Here is a 22,530-nt window from a genome sequence, read left to right as displayed (position 1 = left end):
GAAAAACACATTCCCTTCGCTAGAATAGCGAAACATTCTGTATTGTGGGCCCCACCGCTCAGTGGTGCTTTGTGTATATATACAAGGGCTTGCGCTAGGAATATTTTTCATGCTATCTAGCTTTTGTGCTATGATTGTCATTTTATCTTTCTTTGTGACCGCAATTGTTTTTTAAGCTTCGGCTTTCTGTTGTGATCATCACTGAAATGGCTGAAGATAAGAAAAATGTAGACCATGCGCTCGCTGGTTTCTACAAAGCCATGGAGAGGACCAACGTTGAGAAAATCACTGATGAAATGTTAGCTGGGCTATCTGGGGACTCCAGCGAAAACGAGAGTTTTGATGTTGAAAGTGAGAACAAAGATGCCAAAGATCGGCCATGGAGGCCAAGTCGTGTTGTTTTCGGGAAATCCACTGTTAAGCAAGGGCAAATTGAAGCGATGAAGGGCAAATATTTTCATGATATATCCATAGTGAGGGCTAGAGGAGAAAGCACCGTTCCTCTTCCTAAAGTAGATGAAGTGGTGGTATTTAAAAGTTTTATTAAAGCTGGGCTTCGTTTTCCCTTGCATAAGATGCTGGTCGAAGTGCTAAAGACATTTGAGATATACCTTCATCAACTTACTCCCGAAGCTTTAATTAAAGTTGGAGTTTTTATTTGGTCTATGAGGAGCCAAGGGCTGGAGCCAGATGCCAAGTGCTTCTACAACATTCACGAATTGTCCTACCATACGAAGGCAGTTGGAAAAGAGCAGTATCATAATAACTTAGGATGCTACAGCTTTGTGTATCGGTCTGATGTGAGGTGTCCTGTGCCAACGTTTCAGAAGAAATGGCCGGGCTCTTGGATGAAGCAATGGTTTTATGTCAAGAATGATCTGAGTAAGAGGGAGGATGTGAGGGGCGTAATCTAGCACCCTATACGATCACGCTTCGGCATCAGGAGGCCTCCGATCGCAAGTGGAAATGAAGTACAAGCATGCTTGTTGACCTTCAGCACAATGTGTACTTACATTGGCACCAGAGATTTGGTTCAGGAGCACATTGCTTATAAGGTATGACCGCTTGTTACTGACTGGAATATGACAAAAGAGAAGCTGCTGGCTCCAGCGAAGGTGGCTTGGTTTATCTAAGATACACTTATCGCTACAGAAGTAAGTTTGATGCGAATGATGATTGGCTTGAAGCCGTTGAGGCAACCAGTGATGAGCTATTGGGGGCTTATACGAAGGCAGAGGACGAAGCCATGAACACTGCCTTCGGTGCCCAAGGCAAAAGGAGACTTAAAAGGTTTTTGATGTGATTGGATTTATTTATCCTGACTACAACTTTCCTGCTCGGAAACAAGGAGCAAAGAGGAAAATCGCAACTATGAGTTCTTCCACCACTTTGAAGCCAAAAAGAGCTAAAGTTTTGACTCGAAGGGCGAAGCTGCACTCTTTGGAGAAGACTGCTGCAGTGCCTGCTATAGAGAATATGGAGGTTGCTGAATGTGCCGAAGCTACTCTCTCGACTTCCGAGATAATACCTGCTGTGACTGCCGAAGCTACCATTGCTTTGGTAGAAGAAACAGAAGCAAAGAGCTCAAAGACAGAGGAGCATCCAAAACTGCAGAGTCCCCCAACCACAATGGGGTTACCGAAGATAACAACTGCTACAACAATGACTCCTAGGAAAGGGAGGATGTTGGGCCTGTGCTTCGTCGCCGAAGGTCTTTTAGGAAGAAGCGACCTTCGGCTGAAGCTGTTTGTGTAAGATGGCCGAAGGTCCCTCTTCATGAAGCTTCGGTATTACAAACCGACTTAAAGATAGAATGACCTTTTAGTCCATAAAGGTCTGAGTCAATGTTGTAAACTTTCATAAGGGGCATACTTGTAATCTCTCACAGGCTGCGCCCTGTGCCTATAAATAGTGAACAGTATTCCTCTACTGTTCACGCATTCCTGTATTGGCAATCGCATCATTCGGGAACCAATCTTTGCCAAGGCAGAGGTATAGCTGTATTCAATGATTAAATATACCGAATAAATACAATGTGGTTCGTTTATGATTCGTTTACCTTTGATACTCTATATTTTATGTTATTTTATACAATCTATTAAACTACAATTACGAAGATTTAATCTTCGTAATCGTATTGTCATCAACCTTCGTCCAAGGTCCATTAATCCCCAAAGGAATAATGCTTCGTTGGACGAAGGACATTAACATTTAACACTTTATGTTGCCTTGTTCTTGATTCATAGCATTTGAGAATAAGTCCCCAACATTGGCGCCCACCTCCGGTGAACTCACTTCCACTTTTCGAGCTGATGGCTTCGCTCAATGACCAAGCTGGAGCTGCTTCGAACCCGAAGCTGGTACTCCCGATTATAGGTGGTTCGTCCTCAGAGCCAGCCAACAAAAAACAGAAGAAAGAAGCACAGAGAAGGGTACAACATGTTGGGGTGCAAGGACCCTTCATCAAGTCAAGATGGTCTCACATTCCTATTACCTTCTCCCAAGAGGACCTTCAGCTCAAGGATTACCCACACAACGATGCCATGGTTATCTCTTGTGTTATCAAAAGATTTCTGGTCCACAATGTCTTGGTTGACACAGGCAGTGCAGCTGACATCATATTTGCTAAGGCCTTCAGACAAATGCAAGAGCCAGAAGATAAGATTCATGATGCTACACATCCTCTCTGTGGCTTCGAAGGGAGACAGATTGTAGCATTGGGCAAGATCACCATGTCAGTAACCTTCGGGTTCATCAACAACACTAGAACTGAGCAAGTTGTGTTTGACATTGTTGACATGGAATACCCTTACAATGCAATTATTGGTCGTGGCACCCTCAATGCTTTCGAAGCAATTCTTCATCCTGCCTATCTTTGCATGAAGATACCTTTGGATTAAGGACCCATCGCTATACATGGAAGTCAGGAAGCTGCCAGAAGGGCCGAAGGCAATTGGACTGACTCAAAAGCAATCCATAACATAGATGGAGCTGAAGCTTGTGAACAGTACAAATTCAGAAGGGAGAAAGCAGCTTCAGCAGATCAGCCGAAGCCTATGCTCTTATGTAAGGACATAGCAGAGCAGAAGGTGTTGTTAGGCTCTCAATTATCCGAAGAGCAGGAGAAAACCTTGATAAGGTTTTTGTTCAACAACAAAGATGTTTTCGCATGGTCAGCTAATGATCTCTGCGGAGTAAATAGGGATGTTATTGAACATTCGCTTAATGTTGATCCATCCTTCAGAGCCAGAAAACAGAGGCTTCGGAAAATGTCAGATGATAAGGCCGAAGGTGCTCGTAACGAAGTCAAAAGACTCCTCAGCGCAGGAGTCATCAGAGAAGTAAAGTACCCAGAATGGCTAGCTAATACTGTTATGGTAAAAAAGGTTAATGGCAAGTGGCGAATGTGTATCGATTTTACAGATCTTAACAAGGCTTGTCCGAAGGATGAATTCCCATTGCCAAGGATAGACTCTTTAGTTGATGCAGCAGCTTCTTCAGAGCTCATGAGTTTGTTAGACTGTTATTCAGGCTATCATCAAATTTGGATGAAGAGGGAAGATGAGCCAAAAACTAGCTTCATAACTCCAAGTGGCACATATTGTTATCTTCGGATGCCTGAGGGGCTCAAAAACGCTGGAGGAAGTTTCAGCAGAATGACTGCGAAGGTTCTCCAGTCTCAGATAGGCAGAAATGTGCTAACTTATGTTGATGACATCATTGTAAAAAGCACGAAGCAGGAGAATCATATTGCTGACTTGCAGGAGACCTTCGCCAGTTTCAGGCAAGCCGGCTTAAAGTTGAATCTAGAAAAATGCGTCTTCGGAGTAAAGAAGGGGAAATTTCTAGGATGCTTGGTTTCAACAAAGGGAATTGAAGCTAATCCAAGTAAGATTGAAGCTATACTTCGGATGGAGCCACCAACTACAAAAAAGGGGGCTCAAAGATTGACAGGAAGGTTGGCATCTCTCAATAGATTCATATCTAGATCAGCAGAGAGAAACTTACCATTCTTCGAAGTGCTGAAGTCAGCCGAAGTCTTTCAATGGGGACCAATCCAGCAGAAGGCCTTCGAAGAGCTGAAGCAGTATTTAATAGATCTAACAGCACTAACTCCACCTGTGTCAGGGGCTCCTTTATTATTATATGTGGCAGCTTCGCACTCAGCGGTAAGTGCAGCACTTGTCCAGGAGAAGCTTGATGGCTAAGCCAGGAAACAGGTCCCAGTATATTTTGCATCTGAAGTTCTCAGTATATCAAAGAAAAACTACACAGAATTAGAGAAAGTGTTATATGCTGTTTTGATGGCATCCAGGAAGCTTCGGCACTATTTTCAAGCTTACAACATAATCGTCCCTTCTTCACAACCTCTGAAGGATATTATGAGGAACCGAGAAGCTACTGGAAGGATTGGAAAATGGGCTGCAGAGCTCAATGAATTTTGTATTGAATATGTTCATAGATCTTCGATTCAGTCCCAGGCGTTAGCAGACTTCATTGCTGACTGGACGCCAGGGGCTCAGGAGGAAGAAGCAAATAAAGACGCCGAAGCATGGATAGTGTTTTGTGATGGATCTTGGGGAACCTTCGGAGCAGGAGCGGCTGCTGTGTTGGTTTCACCTTCCAAGGTCAAAACTTGTTATGCGGCAAAGCTTGATTTTAGTTGCACAAATAACATTGCCGAGTACGAAGCCTTGCTTCTAGGTCTTCGGAAGCTAAAAGCAATGGGAATCAGAAGGGCTATACTCAAAACTGATTCCCAGGTTGTTTCGGGTCATATTGACAAGAGTTGCAAGGCTAAGGATCCGAAGCTTGAAAAATATCTGGATATGGTTCGAAGAGTTGAAGCTTCCTTCGAAGGATTTTCTGTCAAAAATATCCTTCGAGGACAAAATGAGCATGCTGATTTGTTAGCTAAGTCAGCAGCACAGGGGCTGCCTTTACCTTCGGATGTGTTCTTCGAAACAATAAAAGCACCTTCGGTGGAACTTCTTGAAAGGGCAGTCCTCAGTATATCTCCTGTTTATAGCGAAGATTGGAGAACTGAGATCATCTCTTATCTTCAGGGCAAATTCCTTTCAGATGACGAAGCTTATAACAGGAGGATAGAGGCAAGAGCTCGTCCATATGTCATGATAGAAGGAGAGTTATACAAGCATGGAGTTTGTGCTCCGCTACTCAAGTGTTTATCCAGAACCGAAGGTATAGAGTTGATGAAAGAAATACATGCAGGCCTGTGTGGATCTCACATTGGATCTAGGCCGTTACTTGGAAAAATTTTCCGCCAAGGATTTTATTGGCCGAAGGCAGCTTCGGATGCAGCAGAATTAGTCCAAAAGTGCGAAGGTTGTCAGAAATGTGCACGAGATCAAAAACAACCTTCGTCTTTAACACAGCTCATACAACCCATTTGGCCATTGCAAAGATGGGGGCCTTGACTTGTTAGGTCCATTAGCACCGGCCCAAGGGAATCTAAGATATGTTGTAGTGGCGGTGGAATATTTTTCTAAATGGATTGAGGCAAAGCCTTTAGCTACAATAACTTCGGCCACCGTCCAAAAGTTTTTCTGGCAGAATATTGTTTGTCGTTTCGGGGTACCAAAGGCTATCACTGTGGATAATGGAACGCAGTTTGACTCCGAAGCTTTTAGGGATTTCTGTGATCAAATTGGTACGAAGATCCATTTTGCATCAGTCAGACATCCGGAGTCAAATGGACTCGTTGAAAGAGCCAATGGTATTATAATGACAGGAATAATGAAGTCAATCTTCAATCAACCAAGGGGAAAGTGGCCAGATCAGTTAACCAAAGTGGTGTGGAGCCATAATACAACAACATCAAGGTCTACAGGCTTTACCCCATTCAAGTTATTATTCGGTGACGAAGCAATAACTCCAGAAGAAGCTAAAACTGGATCAATAAGGGTAGTAGCTTCGGCAGCATCAGGTTCCGAAGCTGATTATTCTGTGGAAAAAGATGCTTTAGAAGGGATCAGGTTGCAAGCCGTGGAGAACATCCACAAATATCAAGCCGAAACAATTAAATGGCGAGATAGAAAGGTTCGGCTAAAGAATATTGAGCCAGGACACTTGGTGCTTCGGAGAGTGGCCAACCCAGAAACAATGGGCAAGTTACAGTTGAAATGGGATGGACCTTTCTTAGTAGCATCTTCGTCAAGACCCGGTTCATACAGATTGAAGGATATGGACGGCAACGACATTCCTAGATCTTGGAATGCGGATGAGCTTCGGCGATATTATGTATAATTCGATGTCATTTTTCATATTTTTTATTTTTCTTTTTCTTTCATGGCACCCTTTTCCTTTCCGAAGGGGGAGAAAGGTTTTTAATGGGGCCATCACATGTAATTTCCTTTTTTAGTTCTATAAGAGCAAAACCCCCCAAGGAATGTAAATGTAAAAACTGAGAACGCACCATCGAGTGCCAAAAAGTAAAGGCGAAGAAGCTCCAAAGTCGTTCCTAAGGGAATGCAGAGCTTACAGCGAAAAGTCAACGCTGATTCCGCCAAAAGTAAAGGCGAAGAAGCTCCAAAGTCGTTCCTAAGGGAATGCAGAGCTTACAGCGAAAAGTCAACGCTGATTCCGCCAAAAGTAAAGGCGAAGAAGCTCCAAAGTCGTTCCCAAGGGGATGCAGAGCTGAGGTGTGATTAAGGAAATAATGGCTATGAGTATGGCTTGAGGTGTGATTGTTTGGCCATTCATTTGCACGTCACATTACATCATAACATTTGCATTCATAAACATTCATCTAGGCATATGTAGGATAATCATCTTCATGGTACAAGCGGTTGCTTCGGCAAAATAAAAAAGGAGATTCGTATATAAAAAGGAGAGCTTCGGAAAGAAGGAAAATGTTGTTTTCTATGCTTCGTTGCGTACGAAAAGAAGGGAAGATGTTTTTTCGCCTTCGGCTCAAAAAAGAAAATTTCGTCCACATCAAAGCATTTCTCATACATCAATGGAAGGATAAGGATATATTACAAGGTATGAACAGAATTCATTAAAGACAAGTTTTAGTTACATTTACAAAAGTTATCTCAAAAGTTTCTCAAGTACTGTCTACAGTCTACTGTTTAATCTCCAAGGAGCTTCAGCTTCGGCATCATTTTTAATCATCGGCTTCGGCTTCATCATCCTACATGAATAAGGTCGTTGAAAGTCAAAATCAAGCTTGCAAGAAAAGGTAAGCACAAGGTATGGTTTCTTACTAGTTCAAGGTGGCTACGAGCTTCGTCTCCAGCCTTTTCTCGCCCACCTTTTGTCCATATCATTTTTACAAATCTATTAGAGATACTTCGGGCGAGATCAGGAATGTCATCCAGGATTGATGGTGATAAAGTGAAATTTGGCCTATTGACAATTCTTCCATGATCGCAGCCAGCTTTTAGGAAGGCTGCAGCAGTGCCTCGAGAAGCCACCCAGGCACAGAAGTCACCGTGCCTAGCTATGACTTCGTCGAGCTCGTCAATCTCACCCTCAATATGTTCGAAGGTCTTCGGTAAATCTTCAGCTGAGGGGACGAATTTTTCACTGCTGGCTCCAACTGAGTGAAAAATTTTTCTTAATCGATGAATGCATTTGTTGCTAAATTCCAGACATTTTTCTTGAAGGCTTGTCAATAGTTTTCTCAAATCCGAATTTTGTTGAGCTTCGGCTTCAAGTTTTGTATTAAGATCTTGCTTTTCTCGTTCGAATTGTTCAGACTGGCGGAGAAGCTTCGTGTTCAGTTCTGCTATTTTTGCTTCAGCTTCCGCCAATGAACCTTCGGCTGCCTGGAGCTCAAAGTTCTTTTTCTCAATAACATCCGATTGCTCCTTTATTCTGCTTTCCAAATTTTCAATTATAACTTCGTGCTTCTTATCTTCAAAATCTTGCTGCATTTGCAAGGCTTTGCTCAACAGCGTACTCTGCACGAAAATAACCTTCGTCAGACATGTTTTTATTCTTAGAAACAATAGAGTTAAGGGACAAGTATCACCTTGAAGTTGGAATAAAATAAGCTACCAACGACATGTTGTCGTCGGTAGCGGCTGATGTCTGTTTCTAGCTTCGGGAAGCCGATACTCTTGGACAGAGTACTGATAATTTTGGCTCCTGTTTGATCTCGAATACAATCTAATTTTTCGTCATCAACGCCTCCGAAGAGGAGTGCCCCAGGTTTGTATCCACAAGATTTGGCATACTCTCTAAGCTCTTCTATTTCAGCTTTTGATAGTTTTTCTCCAACTAAATTCTGGAACATGAAGGTTTCGTTTTCTGAAGCTTCATCAGCAATTTCTTTTCCTTTCCCCGACGCTGCAGTCACGGCCTCTTCGGCGGCGGTGGTAGCTTCTTCTGCAGCCATGTCTAGCAGTATTTGGTCAATGTGTTCAATTGTGCTCTCCAGGTTCAAACCTTCAGCTGAGGCAGCTTCGGCAGCTGCGGCCTCCGAAGGTGCAATTTCAGTATCTGTCTCCTCTGCAGCCGCTGGTTTTTTCTGGGCTGAAGCTCTTGGCGGCGTCTTGTCAATTACCTCTGTCACAGTGATAATTCTTTGTTTCTTTGCCTTGATTGTTTTCTTCGATTTTTCGGGCTCCTTGTCCTTCTGAAAAAATTTTGTCAGTTGAGGGCCCAGTGGACTTAGCTTCGCAGGTAAGGATTCAGTCATTACCTTCAGAATTTCCTCAACGACAGCAGCAGAAGGTGATGCGGGGGTTTCTTCTGCTTCGGATATTTGTTGCTTCGGAGAAGAAGCTTTCCTCTTCTTCGGAATTTTCTTCTTTAATGGTTCTTTTTCTTCATTCATGGCCTCAGTTATCCTTTTTCTTTTTTGGCCCCCAGCACCTTTGTTCAGATTTTCATAATCAGGGTAATCAAAGCCCAAGGCGTCCAACACTCGATTTAGCCTTCGCTTTGGACGGGTGCCGAAGGCGGCGGTCATCAATTGATCTTCTTTTTTGGAATAATTGCCAAGAATTTCATTGCACATTACTTCAATTGTATCTAGCCACTCTTGGCAAGGTGTTTTAAAGTACTTTTTAAACTTGAAATAGTAAGGTAAACGTACAAGTTCACCTTCTTTCTTTTCCCCTTGTAGCTTCGGCATATCCCATTCTTTCAAACTGGGAAAAACTTTGAAAGCTAAAAACTCTTGAACCAGGTCCCTTGTGCTGATATGCTCTGCAATAATTCTGAATTCACTCATTGCTTGTTGTGTTGGACCTTTGGGTGTCATGTTGCAGCGAGGTCGGGTTTCTCCGAAGATTAGTTCCAGCGGGCTTTGCACAAGCTTTTCCTTGTCGTCATCAACCTTGACATAGAACCACTCAGATTTCCAGCCTGCTGCCCATTTGCTTCGGTAGCTAATTACAGGAAACTTTGTAGATTTCCGATAGGCGAAGTTATAGCAACCAAAATTGTCGTGCAATCCATCCTTTCTAGCCTTCGTTTGATAATGCAACTCGTGAACCCGGCAAAAGCTGTCCGCAAATGGTTCCACTGCTTGGCTTCGGAGTGCCCAGATATAAACAATAAGTCTAACGATAGCGTTAGGGGTCAGCTGGTGAAAATAGATACCGAACTTATTCAGTACCTCTGCAATAATCCCATGTAGGGGGAACCTTAATCCAGCCTTTAGAAAGCTTTTGAAAATAACAATTTCATCCTTCTCCGGCTTTGGGGTAGTCTCTTCTCCCCCGAAGCGCAATAGCTTCTTCTGATTTTCAGTAAAAAAGCCCGATTTTACCATCTTGGATAGATCAGCTTTCGAAACAGTAGATTTCCCGAAGTCCAAATGGCTGGGTTTGCTTGGCATAGCAATGCGATAATCATCTTCGGGATCAGTTTCCTCAATATCTTCTTCCTCTGTTTCAGCGATTGCTTTTTCTGCATCTTCACTAGGAATCTTTTCCGAAGTCACTAGTCCGGATCGTTGCATGGCTTCGGAAATGGGGACAGTCTCCGAAGCTTCAGTTTCGTCCCCCTCACGTTCAACCCTGGCGGTAGAGCGCACTCTGGCCATTTAATTATGAACTTGAGGAACTTTAATACTTTCTTCCTCCGAAGCAGGTTTCAAACAGGAGCTTCGTTCGATTCCGACAGACAAGCTTCGGCGACGGTTAAAAATTTTGGCAGCAAAACAGTGCAAATAGCAATGAATGCTGTGGTAACTTCACACCTACTCGTCTGTTTATATAGTGCTGCAGGTAAGAAGGCGAAGCGCCAGGATTTTTACACCAGGCGGACACCCGCTCGCACTCGCTGCGCGGTGGACCGCAGAGACCGAACAGTAACTCTGAAAGGTGGGGCCGCTACACGCTGAGAAATTGAATCGTTTCTCGACAACGAGCTCAGGGAAGGTGTTTTTTAGACCTTCGGCGCTCCGAAGCTTAAGAGACTTTTTTCACGGATCAAGCTCGTTACGAAAAACGATCTAGCACCGCGAAAGGGGCTACTGTTGGGCCTGTGCTTCGTCGCCGAAGGTCTTTTAGGAAGAAGCGACCTTCGGCTGAAGCTGTTTGTGTAAGATGGCCGAAGGTCCCTCTTCATGAAGCTTCGGTATTACAAACCGACTTAAAGATAGAATGACCTTTTAGTCCATAAAGGTCTGAGTCAATGTTGTAAACTTTCATAAGGGGCATACTTGTAATCTCTCACAGGCTGCGCCCTGTGCCTATAAATAGTGAACAGTATTCCTCTACTGTTCACGCATTCCTGTATTGGCAATCGCATCATTCGGGAACCAATCTTTGCCAAGGCAGAGGTATAGCTGTATTCAATGATTAAATATACCGAATAAATACAATGTGGTTCGTTTATGATTCGTTTACCTTTGATACTCTATATTTTATGTTATTTTATACAATCTATTAAACTACAATTACGAAGATTTAATCTTCGTAATCGTATTGTCATCAACCTTCGTCCAAGGTCCATTAATCCCCAAAGGAATAATGCTTCGTTGGACGAAGGACATTAACATTTAACACTTTATGTTGCCTTGTTCTTGATTCATAGCATTTGAGAATAAGTCCCCAACAGAGGAGAATGGTCAGTGTTTTGGATGCTATTATGAAATATTCGAAGGTGCCAACTCCAGTTTCTACTATAACTCCGAGGATAATATTGAAAAATTAGCGGTAGCTGCTGCAAGTGCTTCTCCTACCTGCGCTGAAGCTGGACCTTCGGGATCTAAGCCAGTAGAGCAAGCAAAGGAAAGTCTTCCGGAAAAGCTAACACCGCCTACACCTGAAGCACCTTCTCAAGACTATTTGGAATATATTGTTCGCTATGCTTTAGGGAAACAACTATCAGAAGAGCAAATTGCTAAAGTGCAACATTACGCAAAGGACTTGAAATACCACCGAGGGTCCTTAGTATGTGGAGGAGATGATGAAGATGACTTCCTTTATTGTTTACCAGACAAAAAGGAGATAAATGTTTGCCGAGAAATGATGGATAACATGGGTTATCCGAAGCTTGAACTTGGACTATCTGCAATGACGAAGGATCAACTTGCAGACAGTCTTGCCCATAACAGCTTGAAGGTTTGCATATTTATTTTTGTATTCATTGACCCTTTGTTAGGCTTGGTTTGTGGTAATACTCATTATTACTATTTATGTGTTTTTTGTTTGTCAGGGTCTTATCCTTAGCAAGGCTTTGAAGGCCCAGAAGGATGCTGAAGATGAGAACACTCGGATCGCCTTCGGGAACATGCGCTCGGAAGTCATAACGCTTTGGAATGAAGCCCTTGAGAAGGACAAAATCCTGCTTTCGTTAGTTGAGTGGTTTAAGTCTAGCGAAGCTAGACTAGCTAGTCTTTCTGAAGTGGAGCAGAAAATGGAGAAGTTTGAAAAGAAGAAAGAAGCAGATGCGAAGCGTATTGCTAATTTAGAATATGCACTGTCTATTCAAGTGGGATTACATAGATCCGAAGTGCAAGGACTGGAGAAGAAGCTCGATGAAATCACTGAAAGTTTTAATGTTGAATAAGCAAAACACGAGATATCTAACACTGAACGGTTAAGAGTTCAAAAAAATGTTGAAGAGCTTTGTCAGGAAAAAGAGGAATGCTACAATGTTGCTATGGAATGTTGCAATAAGTTGAAAAATAGTTTTGCTAACATTGGCGCATTTTTTACGGAGCAGAACTTTGTTCGTGGTGATCCTGACGGGGTTATCCGATGGATCGATAATGAAGCAAAAGCTTTTGATGAAAGTCTTAGTGATAGAGGAGATTTTTGCGCCTTCGTCGGTGCCCGAGGAGCCATCTCGCTCCTTGAAAAAGCTGGCTGCGAGCATGCAAAGGCTGTAATTCAGCAAGAATTCTCAGTTTCGGTGAATGATATTAATGAACCTTCAGCTGAAGCTACTGCCCTTAGCGGGAAATTCTACTCTGAAGTGTGGATGAACGGTGGAAGGGAGGTAGCAGACGAAGCTATCAGAGAAAATGAAGAAGAAACCCATCGAGCTTCAGAGGAGGCGAGGAGAACTGCAGAAGCTGCAGAGCGGGAAAGGCGTATAGGTATGTTTGTGTCAAAATTTATCTTCGTAAATGCTCTAGCTTCGTATCTGACAAAACTATATTTTATGTAGCAGAACTTTCTCCTCCTCCGGAGCCGTACGACCCAGAAGCCGATCCAGCCTTAAAGGGCGCTCTTGATGTGATTAGGATAGCAAATGAGGTTGTTGACGAAGTTGTCAATAGACTCTTGAACGAAGCTGCTGAAAAGATTCTAAAAGATGATGAATATATTTTATACTTAAAAACTCTTGTAGAATTTTTTGTGTACTACTCTGCTATGTAAAAAACAATTGTCAACTTTATATCTCATGCTATAAAATATTTATTTGTGTAGCGTGAAATCTTCGTACGTACCGTTTTTGAGCCAATAGGCGACAAAAAGCATTCCCTTCTTTTCACGCTTCATAAAGAAAAAAATCATCTTTTCGGCTGAAGCGTCATTATTGAACTTCGAAGATCTTGCCATAGACTTTATATAAAAAATACCTATTGCCGAAGTCGTAGATCTTTGCATAAGAATACCGTTGTTGGAACATCCTTTCATAATTCCTTGTCAAAAATAGGCCTAACCTCATGATTTAGCCAACATGTTCTGAAGGAGCAATTTCCCTTCTTTTTCACTATTTCGAATGATGCGAGATGATGAATGATGCGATGCTGTGCAGCATGATGCGATGATATGATGCAACAAATGTTAACGCATAAACACTTCGTAAAAGTAAGACTCTACATCCCCTTAGGAACGACTTTGGAGTCTCTTCACCTTTCACTCAGGTGGTATTTTAGCTCAGCATCCCCGTAGGAATGACTTTGGAACTAAGCTCTGCATCCTCTTAGGAACGACTTTGGAGCTTCTTCACCTTTTACTTAGGTGGCATTTTAGCTCTGCATCCCCATAGGAACGACTTTGGAGCTAAGCTTTGCAACCCCTTAGGAACGACTTTGGAGCTTCTTCACCTTTTACTTAGGTGGTATTTTAGCTCTGCTCACCATAGGAATGAATTTGGAGCTAAGCTCTGCATCCCCTTAGGAACGACTTTGGAGCTTATTCACCTTTTACTTAGGTGGTATTTTAGCTCTGCATCCTCGTAGGAACGACTTTGGAGCTTCGTCACTTTTCCTGTTACACTCGAAGGTGTAACTCTAGATTTTTTACAACAGGCCGAAGGTTGTACCTTCTCAAATTGTCTTTAGGATAGAGACATAAAAGGAATAGAAATAAAAATTGCATTAAGTGTGTATGAATTTTTTTAATTGAGCCCCTCTTCTGCTTCAGTAAATGTGTCTCAATTCTGGTACAATGATGTTGATTGTACGAGCTTCGGACTCTTCACGTGCGTCACGTTGTTGTTGAACTTGGCGGTGCCCTTCTAGCTATTGATTGTGAGACGAAGTTGGAGCCATGAGTGGTGGCGGTGGTGGCACGGCCGATGCAGCTGGGGAGTGGCTTGCGGAAGCAACTAATACTGTGGGTTGTTGGTTGCCCACATACTCGAGAATGTATGGGGAATAGCACGAGGCAGTATGCAGGACCTGCTTCGGCTGATTCTGTCGTGCTTATGACTCAGCTATTTCCTTTTGCTTCTGAATCGTGACTTGGCATGTCCTTGTTGTATGCCCCTTATCTTCTCAATAGAATAGGCAAAACAACCTTCTTGGTTGCAAGTTGAATCTTCCTCCGAAGCTTCTACCTCCTCTGCCTCTTGGAGCTGGTGGCCTGAAGGAACTTTGTTGTGTCCCTGATGATTGGGAGTTGTGATGATGCCCTTGATTATGATTTCCCCTGTCGTCACTTGAACTAGGATTATGGATCGTCCTGACATGCCTAGGGTGGAGTCTTCCTCCGAAGCCCCTGGTCATCTTGGAGTATCTGTAGGCTTCTTCCCTTCTCTGCCGAAAGTCATTGTCGGCTCTAATGTACTCGTCCATCTTCTGTAGATGCTTCTCCAGAGTCTGTGGGGGCTTCCTGGCAAAATACTACGCTATTGGTACTGGTCGAAGCCCCTTGATCATAGCTTCAATAACAATCTCGTCTGGCACCGTTGGGCCTGAGCTCTAAGACGCAGAAACCTTCGAACATACGCCTACAAGTATTCCTCATGGTCCTATGTGCATTGGAATAGAGCTTGAGCAGTCACTGGCTTCATCTGGAAACCCTATAAGTTGGTGACTAGCATTTCCTTTAGCTTCTACCATGACGTGATTGTTCCCGGCCAAAGAGAAGAATACCACGTTTGAGCCACACTCCTGACTGCCATGACGAAGGACTTTGCCATGACGGTAGTGTTGCCACCATATGATGATATGGTTGTCTCATAGCTCATGAGGAACTGGTTCGGGTTGGAATGCCCGTCATACATAGGGAGTTGTGGCGATTTGTACGAAGGTGGCCAGGGGGTAGCCTATAGCTCTGCTGCTAGGGGAGAAGCATAATTAAAAGCAAAGTTACCATGATTGAAATCGTCAAACCATACATCATCATAGCTTCGGCTTTCCTAACGAAACTCTCTCTGTTGTGGCCTGCGTCCTTGCTTGTTGTCTTGTGTGATATGGCGCATCTCTTCAGCAGCTTCATCAATCTTCTTCTGGAGTTTAGTTAGCCGAAGCATTTTCTCCCTTCTTTTCTCCACTTGTTGGTGGATGGCCTCTAGATCTCTGATCTCTTGATCTAGCTCCTCTTCCTCTGGTGTTGGGTTAATGGCCTTCCTTTTCTGGTTTTAGGCTTCTCTTAGTGGAAGCCCTTCTTGGTTGATGTCTAGCGGTGCAAGAGCTGCCCCTGGCGCTAATGCCTTCTTCGACGACATGACGAATGTGATTGCTCGAGCTCCTGGTGTCGAAGGTGGTCGTTTGAGTTAACCGGAAGTGGGTGCCATTGTTTGTCACTTGTTCTCAAATGTTGTGAATCAAGAACAAGGCAACACAATTGTTAAAGATTAAGGACCTTCGTCCTCCGAAGCATTATCTCCTTTTAGATATAACGATCTTCAGACGAAGGTCATGAAGGGCATACCTTCATCATTCATGAGAATAAGAATCTATATCGATGATATAGATTATCCATTCATTCATTCATATATTCATTTCATGTTATACATATATACATGAACATTAACAGAATTTAAATTGCATTGGTACCTTCGGCTTGTTCGAAGGTGTTGACGCGAGAGCAATTACAATCCAGCATGAACAGTACGGGGCTACTGTTCACCTATTTATAGGCACGAGACGCAGCCCGAGTAAAAATACATTTATGACCTTAACATGTACTCATAATCGTAACATAAATCATCAGAGATTAACTAGTATTTTACTATTCGGCTCGGCATCATGCTTGACCTTCGTTGCCACCTTAAGCCAAAATTGTCGTTCTTCGGTTGTAGCTTCGACATTCGTCGTTATTGCTTTCATACAATGTCTTTGTCTCGAGGACATTCGACGGGGAGGAAGACCCCCATCACGAAGCTTTTCTTATGACGAAGCTCCTGTAATATTTAGTAGTACACTAGAAACAAATGGTTAGTCGTGTGTTCGAGAACCTTCGGAAGAGGAAGGCCACCAACACTAGATATCCTAATCATGCTTACAAGTTGTTCAAGGCGCTATATGGTCTAAAGTAAGCTCCAAGGGCTTGGTATGAGCGTCTTCGTGACTTCCTCATTGAGAAGGGCTTCAAGATCGGGACCGTCGACACCACTCTATTCACAAAGAAACATAACGGTGATATTTCCATTTGTCAAGTTTATGTTGATGATATAATCTTTGGCTCGACAAATGATTGTCACTGTAAGGAATTTGGTGAGTTGATGTCGAAGGAGTTCGAGATGTAAATGATTTGTGAACTCACCTTCTTCTTCGGCTTCCAAGTCAAGCAAATAAAAGATGACAACTTCCTCTCACAAGAGAAGTACACCAAAGACTTGTTGAAGAGATTCAAAATGGAGAAGTGCAAACCAATCAAGACACCCATGCCTACTAATGGACATCTCGACCTAGATGAGGGAGGTAACCCGGTTGATCAAACTCTCTACCGTTCTATGATTGGTAGTTTATTGTATCTTATCGCATCTAGGCCCGATATCATGTTTAATTTTTGTATGTGTGCTCGATTTCAAGAAAACCCTAAGAAAGCTCATCTTAGCGTTGTTAAAAGAATTCTTAGGTATCTTAAGCACACCCCAAGTGTTGACCTTTGGTATCCCAAAGGAGCTACTTTTGAATTAATTGGCTATTCTGATTCAGATTACACCGGTTGCAAAATTGATAGGAAAAGTACATCCGGAGGATGCCATTTGCTTGGGAGATCACTAGTTTCATGGACCTCTAAAAGCAAAACGGTGTTGCCTTGTCAACCGCCGAAGCGGAATACATTGGCGCGGGTGCTTGTTGCACACATATTCTTTATATGAAACAAACTCTTCTAGACTATGGTTTAGTTCAAGAAAAAAGTACCTTTTTGTGTGATAATGAGAGTGTTGTTAAAATTGCTAATAATCATGTACAACAGTCTCACACCAAGCACATTGATATCTGTCATCACTTCCTTAGAGATCATGTTGCTAAAGGAGATATAATACTAGAAGAAGTGAGATTGGAAGATCAAGTAGCGCATATTTTCAAAAAGCCTTTAGACCAAACCCGCTTTTGCATGCTGAGAAATGAGCTAAATATTCTTGATCTCGGAAATTTTACTTAATCATAGAATTGTGATGTCAAGTTTGCATTGCATATTTAAATTTCTTGTATTGCATCTAGGAATTGTCTAACCTAGTTGGATAACCGCCAACAAAGCGAGTGAAAAAGCTCAACTCGGGCTCAAACTTGACAAGTTCTAGCTTTTAAGCTTTCGGTACTTAAATTTCATTTACTATGCAATTGTTGGTTTTTGAGATATGCATGTGGTACTGCACTTAGGGGGAGTATTCACAACTCAATTCATACTTGAAACCTCTAGTGTGTAATACCCAAAAATGTATACAATGAGAATATAGTTGATCTTATTTTGTGTGCCATCTAATCATTGTAACAAGAGAATTACTATAAATAAGAATGAGTAATTAAAACAAATGACACTTAAATAAAATATGCATCATGCTCGGATTTATTATGTGTGTGCATTTGGTGACATAAATAAATCAACATTCAAATTGAGGATTTAATACCTACTTTGAATAAATAGAATAGAAGGAGAGAAATACTATAAAATACAAAATAAAACTTATTAATAAAAAATTCATATTGGCAAGTTCAAATTTAATATCTAACCCAAGGATAAATTTGCCACAAAAAGAATTTCTTTTAGAGTTGAAGTTTTGAATTTGGAAAGAAAGAAAAGAATAATAAAAAAGAGAAAGCAGTTTTCGGCCGAGTGGGCCTCTATTCCCTCCTTTCGGCCCATTTCAGTTCTCACACCCGCGACTCAGTCAACCACCGCAGCCCAGCCCAGAATTGCGCGCACTGCTGCTTTAAGGCGGGACCCACCGGTCAGGTCCATCTTCTCCACCTCCCTATCTTTTCTCCGTCCTCCTCGACGGGATCGTGGGCACTGTAATCGAATCCCTCCTCTCTCTCCTCGGCCTCGTCCCATGTAAAAAAAGCAAGGACGACGCCCCGGGGTCATCCCTCATTTACGCCTGCACGCACATCGAGGTAGCCTGGCCTGCACCGAGAGTTTGGGGGAGGAGATTTGCCGTTGACGGGCACGCAGTCGTGGTCGCCCTGGCCTCGCCACGGTGTTCTAGTGCGGTGGCGCTGTGCCTTGGCGCTCCGACTGCCTTCGTGGTGTAGTTCGTGGACGGGAACCGAATGGCGCTGGGGCAATTGCTCGCCAGACATGGTGTACCGCCGTGGTGTAGTTCGGCGACGGGAACCGAACCCACCTCACCCAAATCACCGGTATGCGTTGTTCACCTGTGTTCGCCTAAGACTCAAAATACGTAGGATCGTGCGGGTCGTGTGTCGGTTGCCAGGGGACGGTTGTGCGTGCACCAACCATGGCGCCGCCGGGGGCTGGAGAGCTGGAGCTCCGTCGAGCTCGAGAATTTTGCAAACATGACACCATCTACGGAGGGCTTCAAACTTTTGGCACCGCGGTCGTGGCAATTGAAAGCGTGGCATTGAAATCTCCCTTGTTTTGAAAATTTAGCATCGCGCGCGCTTAATGGTGATTAGCCCTTGTGCAGTTCCCGTACTGCCCTCGCTCCGTTAGAGACTTGCCGCCGTCTTCCTCTTTTACCGTCGTCCGTGAAGCTCCCGTATTCTATTCTCTCTGTCTCCTCTTCTCCTCTTGCTCGCCCGATCTCTGCTCGCCCTAGCCGTCGTCTTCCTCGAGCTGCTCTGTTCGTCTCCGCGCACTGGGCCATGTCCTTCTCCGGATCTCGCCCTTCCCTGCGTCGCCGGTTCCTGCACCCGTGGTCCATTGCGCGGAGACCCATTCCATTCGCGGTTGCAGTCCCCCAACGCCGTCGGCTCTGGTAAGAATTTCCTTTGCTTCGTTCCATTCCATTTAGCATAGTATACTGTCCTATGAATACTCTAGCCACCATTTAGCGTAGTATACTGTCCTACAGCGTACCACCCATTGAGCATCCATTGTATGTGCAGTGTACTATGAATAATACTCCCAACGATGAGGCAGTCCCCCCATGGACGAAACGACTGCATACACTGTCGAAGAAGACGAGTGGACATTGACTTGTATTGGCACACAGCCTACAGTGGTTAATAGTTTGAATTTATTGTATGCAATTTAGTAGTTATATATTACATTACAACTGTTTGTGGTGAATAGGGGAGTGGCCATGGAATTCATGATATTGATTGGGATACAATAATGGTAGAAGAAACCAACAACGAAGAAGGAAGAAATGGTGTTACTAGTGAACAAGGTCTATATTATCAGCTTGGACTGGATACTCAAGATGATAGAAGGGAAGATGATTCAAGTGCTTCCCGTTTTGGAAATAGCATTCCATGTGAAGAAGAATTGGGAGCAGGCATTTCGTGTTCTGATGCAGTGCTCGATGAGACTAGGACCATATATGATATGAACAATCCAGTAATGGAGCTTGGCAGCTTGTATGCAACAATGCACCACTTCAGACACGCAATTAGACAATATACGCCATAAATAAAGAATTTGAGCTTGGAATTGAGGCAACCAATAAGACTAGATTTATAGGGTATTATAAAGGGCCTGATTGCCCTTGGAGCATTCATGCTAGACCGGAGAATGAAGCTGTCCTTGCAATTATACCAGCTAATGAAGATCTTGTTGAAAGACCTTCGTCGCCACCAGAAGAACGTGTAGTTCGTGTCCTAGTTAAAAAGATCACACCTAGGAAGAAGAATGTTTGAGTACTATGGTCAAGTACATTGTTCTTATGGTACTTTGTATGGTACTATGGTCAAGTAATGTTTGAGTACTTGAGTCATCACAGGCAGGTGACATTTGTATGGTACTTTGTCCTCTGTATGAAACTATGGTATTTCTGTGACATTTTTGTGCCCCTTGAATTTACCATTTCCTCTTTTTTCTATTTGGACACGTTACTGTTTTTTATTGCTGTTGTTATTGCGATCTGTACATTTTTCTTGCTTTTTTGCTGCATTGCGATCAGAAAATGCTCTGGGCTAGCAGCTGCGCAGCAAGCACCAATGGAGCAAGTAGCTGCGCAGCAAGCACCAATGTCACAGAAAATGCTCTGGGCAAGCAGCTGCGCAACAAGCACCAATGGAGCAAGCAACTGTTCTGGTTGAAGGCGACCCCCTGCGCAGCTTGCTTTTCTGTGACATTTTGACATGACCTCTCTTACTTAAAATGAGATCACACAATAGAACACAAATACATAACACAAGTACCAACATGTAGTCATAATAGGTACTTCATAGCATTTCATAGAAGATAAGTACCAACAAGTAGTTCATGATGTCTTACAATTTGGAACTCACGCATTACAATACCATAGCCATTGTTACACTGATCTAGTTCATCTAACTGAACTCATTACAAAAGAACTACACAAGCCAAAGTTACACTGATCTATCCCAGATCTCATTGTAATTAAGCCCCCACTTAACACAGTGCTTAGCAAGTGTCTCCGCTTCTAATGGCTGATTCATTATTTCTCGGTCATGGAATACGTCCTCCCACACCTCAGTATCTTCACTAGCATAGCCAGCTTCTAACATAGTTGTTGGATCCATCATCGAGACCTAGCAGTCAATTGCAGTTACTTCAAGCATTTCAGCTAACTCGTCCATTGAACGAGCTACTTGAGTCAGCTTGAAACCGTCTACAACATCTTCATCTGTGTAGCACAAAGAGGCAGTATCTTGAAGTTTCTTAGCCGTATCACTCATTTGAGACATGGCATATCTGAGTGCTTGCGCAAGTTTTTGGTTCACCTGAAAAAATTAACATTAGAATATGGACAGCCATATGAGCAAGTAGTCGAATATGAACTAACAACTGAACAATCAACCACATACCATGAACTGAACCAAACTGGCTGACACAGGCATATGCCCTCAGTTTTTTTAAAAATCATCGTATGTACTAGGCAGTTCTAAAGTTTCAAAAAAACATCATAGGGCAACTACCAATTTGAACTCAATTGGACAAACAGGCTGAAAACATCCATACCAGTAATACTGCCAAAGTGAACTGAGGGTTCAGGGTCACCAAAGCATACCAGCAAACAGGCTGAAAACAGCCATATCAATAATACTGCCACAGTAATTATTGAAAGATCATATGCCCTCAGTTAGTGCTATGGAAACATCATATGTAGTATACAGTTGTAATATTTCAAAGAAATCGTCATAGGGCAACAACCAATGTTAACTGAACTAGAGAATTTTGCAAACATGGCACAACATCAAACAGGCTAAAACAGCCATAGCCCTCAGTCATTTTTGAGAATAAAAAGAACAAGTGTAGTATACAATTAACTAATTTCAAAGAAAACCTCACAGGGCTAATCAAGTAGATCATCTTCCATTAACACAAGCCTCAGGTCAATTTTTTCAACGAAACAGCATCAAACAGGTTGAAACAGCCATAGCCCTCAGTATTTTTTGAACATAAAAAGAACAAGTGTAGTATACAGTTCACTATTTTCAAAGAAAACATCACAGGGCTAAGCAACCTGATAATCTCAAATTAGCACAAGCCTCAGGTCAAATTATTCAATGAAACAACATCAAACAGGCTGAAACAACCATAGCCCTCACAAATTTCATCGCATAAAAACAACAAGTGTAGTATACAGTTCAGTATTTTCAAAGAATTCATCACAGGGCTAAAAAACCTGATAATCTCATATAATCAGAAGCATTTCCTCACTTCACATTTCCTCACTTCACAATTCAATCACAGGGCTTAACAATCTCAAGCATTGCCTGGCTCAGTATAAGTTTCAGAATACAAACCTCAAAATATTTGGCCACTGTCTCATTAGCACAATCGACGGCTGCACTCGCCTGTTTGTAAGAACGCATAACACTTTTTTCCGCCGCCATAGCAGATTCAAGAACATCAAGAGTAGAAACCACATCGTTACCTAACAAAAATGTGGCGCAATAATCACCAGCAACAATACTCGCGGTAGCAGAAGCATTCAGTGTGTCACGGGCTGCAACAGCCGCCAAGGACAACTTCTGGGCACAAAGCTTGGCGGCAGAATCCATGCCGGCTGCCTAATCTGCAAACCCTAGGGTTACATAAGAAGGAAAGCTCACCAGCGTCGGAGGTCGGCAATGGACCACGGGCGCAGGAACCGGCGAGGCAGGGAAGGGCGAGATCCGGACAAGGACAGGGCACGAATGCACCCAGTGCGCGGAGACGAACAGAGCAGCTCGAGGAAGACGACGGCCAGGGCGAGAATAAGGAGGAGAGGAGACAGGGAGAATGGAATACGAGAGACTCACGGGAGACGGTAGAAGAACAACACGGCGGCAAGTGTCTAACGACGTGAGGGCAGCACGAGCACTGGAAAAGGGCTAAT

General features: G+C 43.1%; 1 long non-coding RNA gene across 1 annotated transcript; it reads left to right on the top strand.

Moving 5' to 3' along the window:
* Nucleotides 1–18,040: 18,040 nt before the first annotated feature.
* On the top strand, nucleotides 18,041–20,019 carry LOC103640541 (uncharacterized). The gene is made up of 2 exons (XR_002266765.1): nucleotides 18,041–18,418; nucleotides 19,314–20,019. It is a non-coding gene; the product is annotated as an uncharacterized lncRNA (long non-coding RNA).
* Nucleotides 20,020–22,530: the final 2,511 nt, after the last annotated feature.

This window comes from Zea mays, chromosome 1 (assembly GCF_902167145.1).
Source record: "Zea mays cultivar B73 chromosome 1, Zm-B73-REFERENCE-NAM-5.0, whole genome shotgun sequence".
Lineage (NCBI taxonomy): Eukaryota > Viridiplantae > Streptophyta > Magnoliopsida > Poales > Poaceae > Zea > Zea mays.
This window is presented reverse-complemented; position numbering and strand designations above follow the sequence as displayed.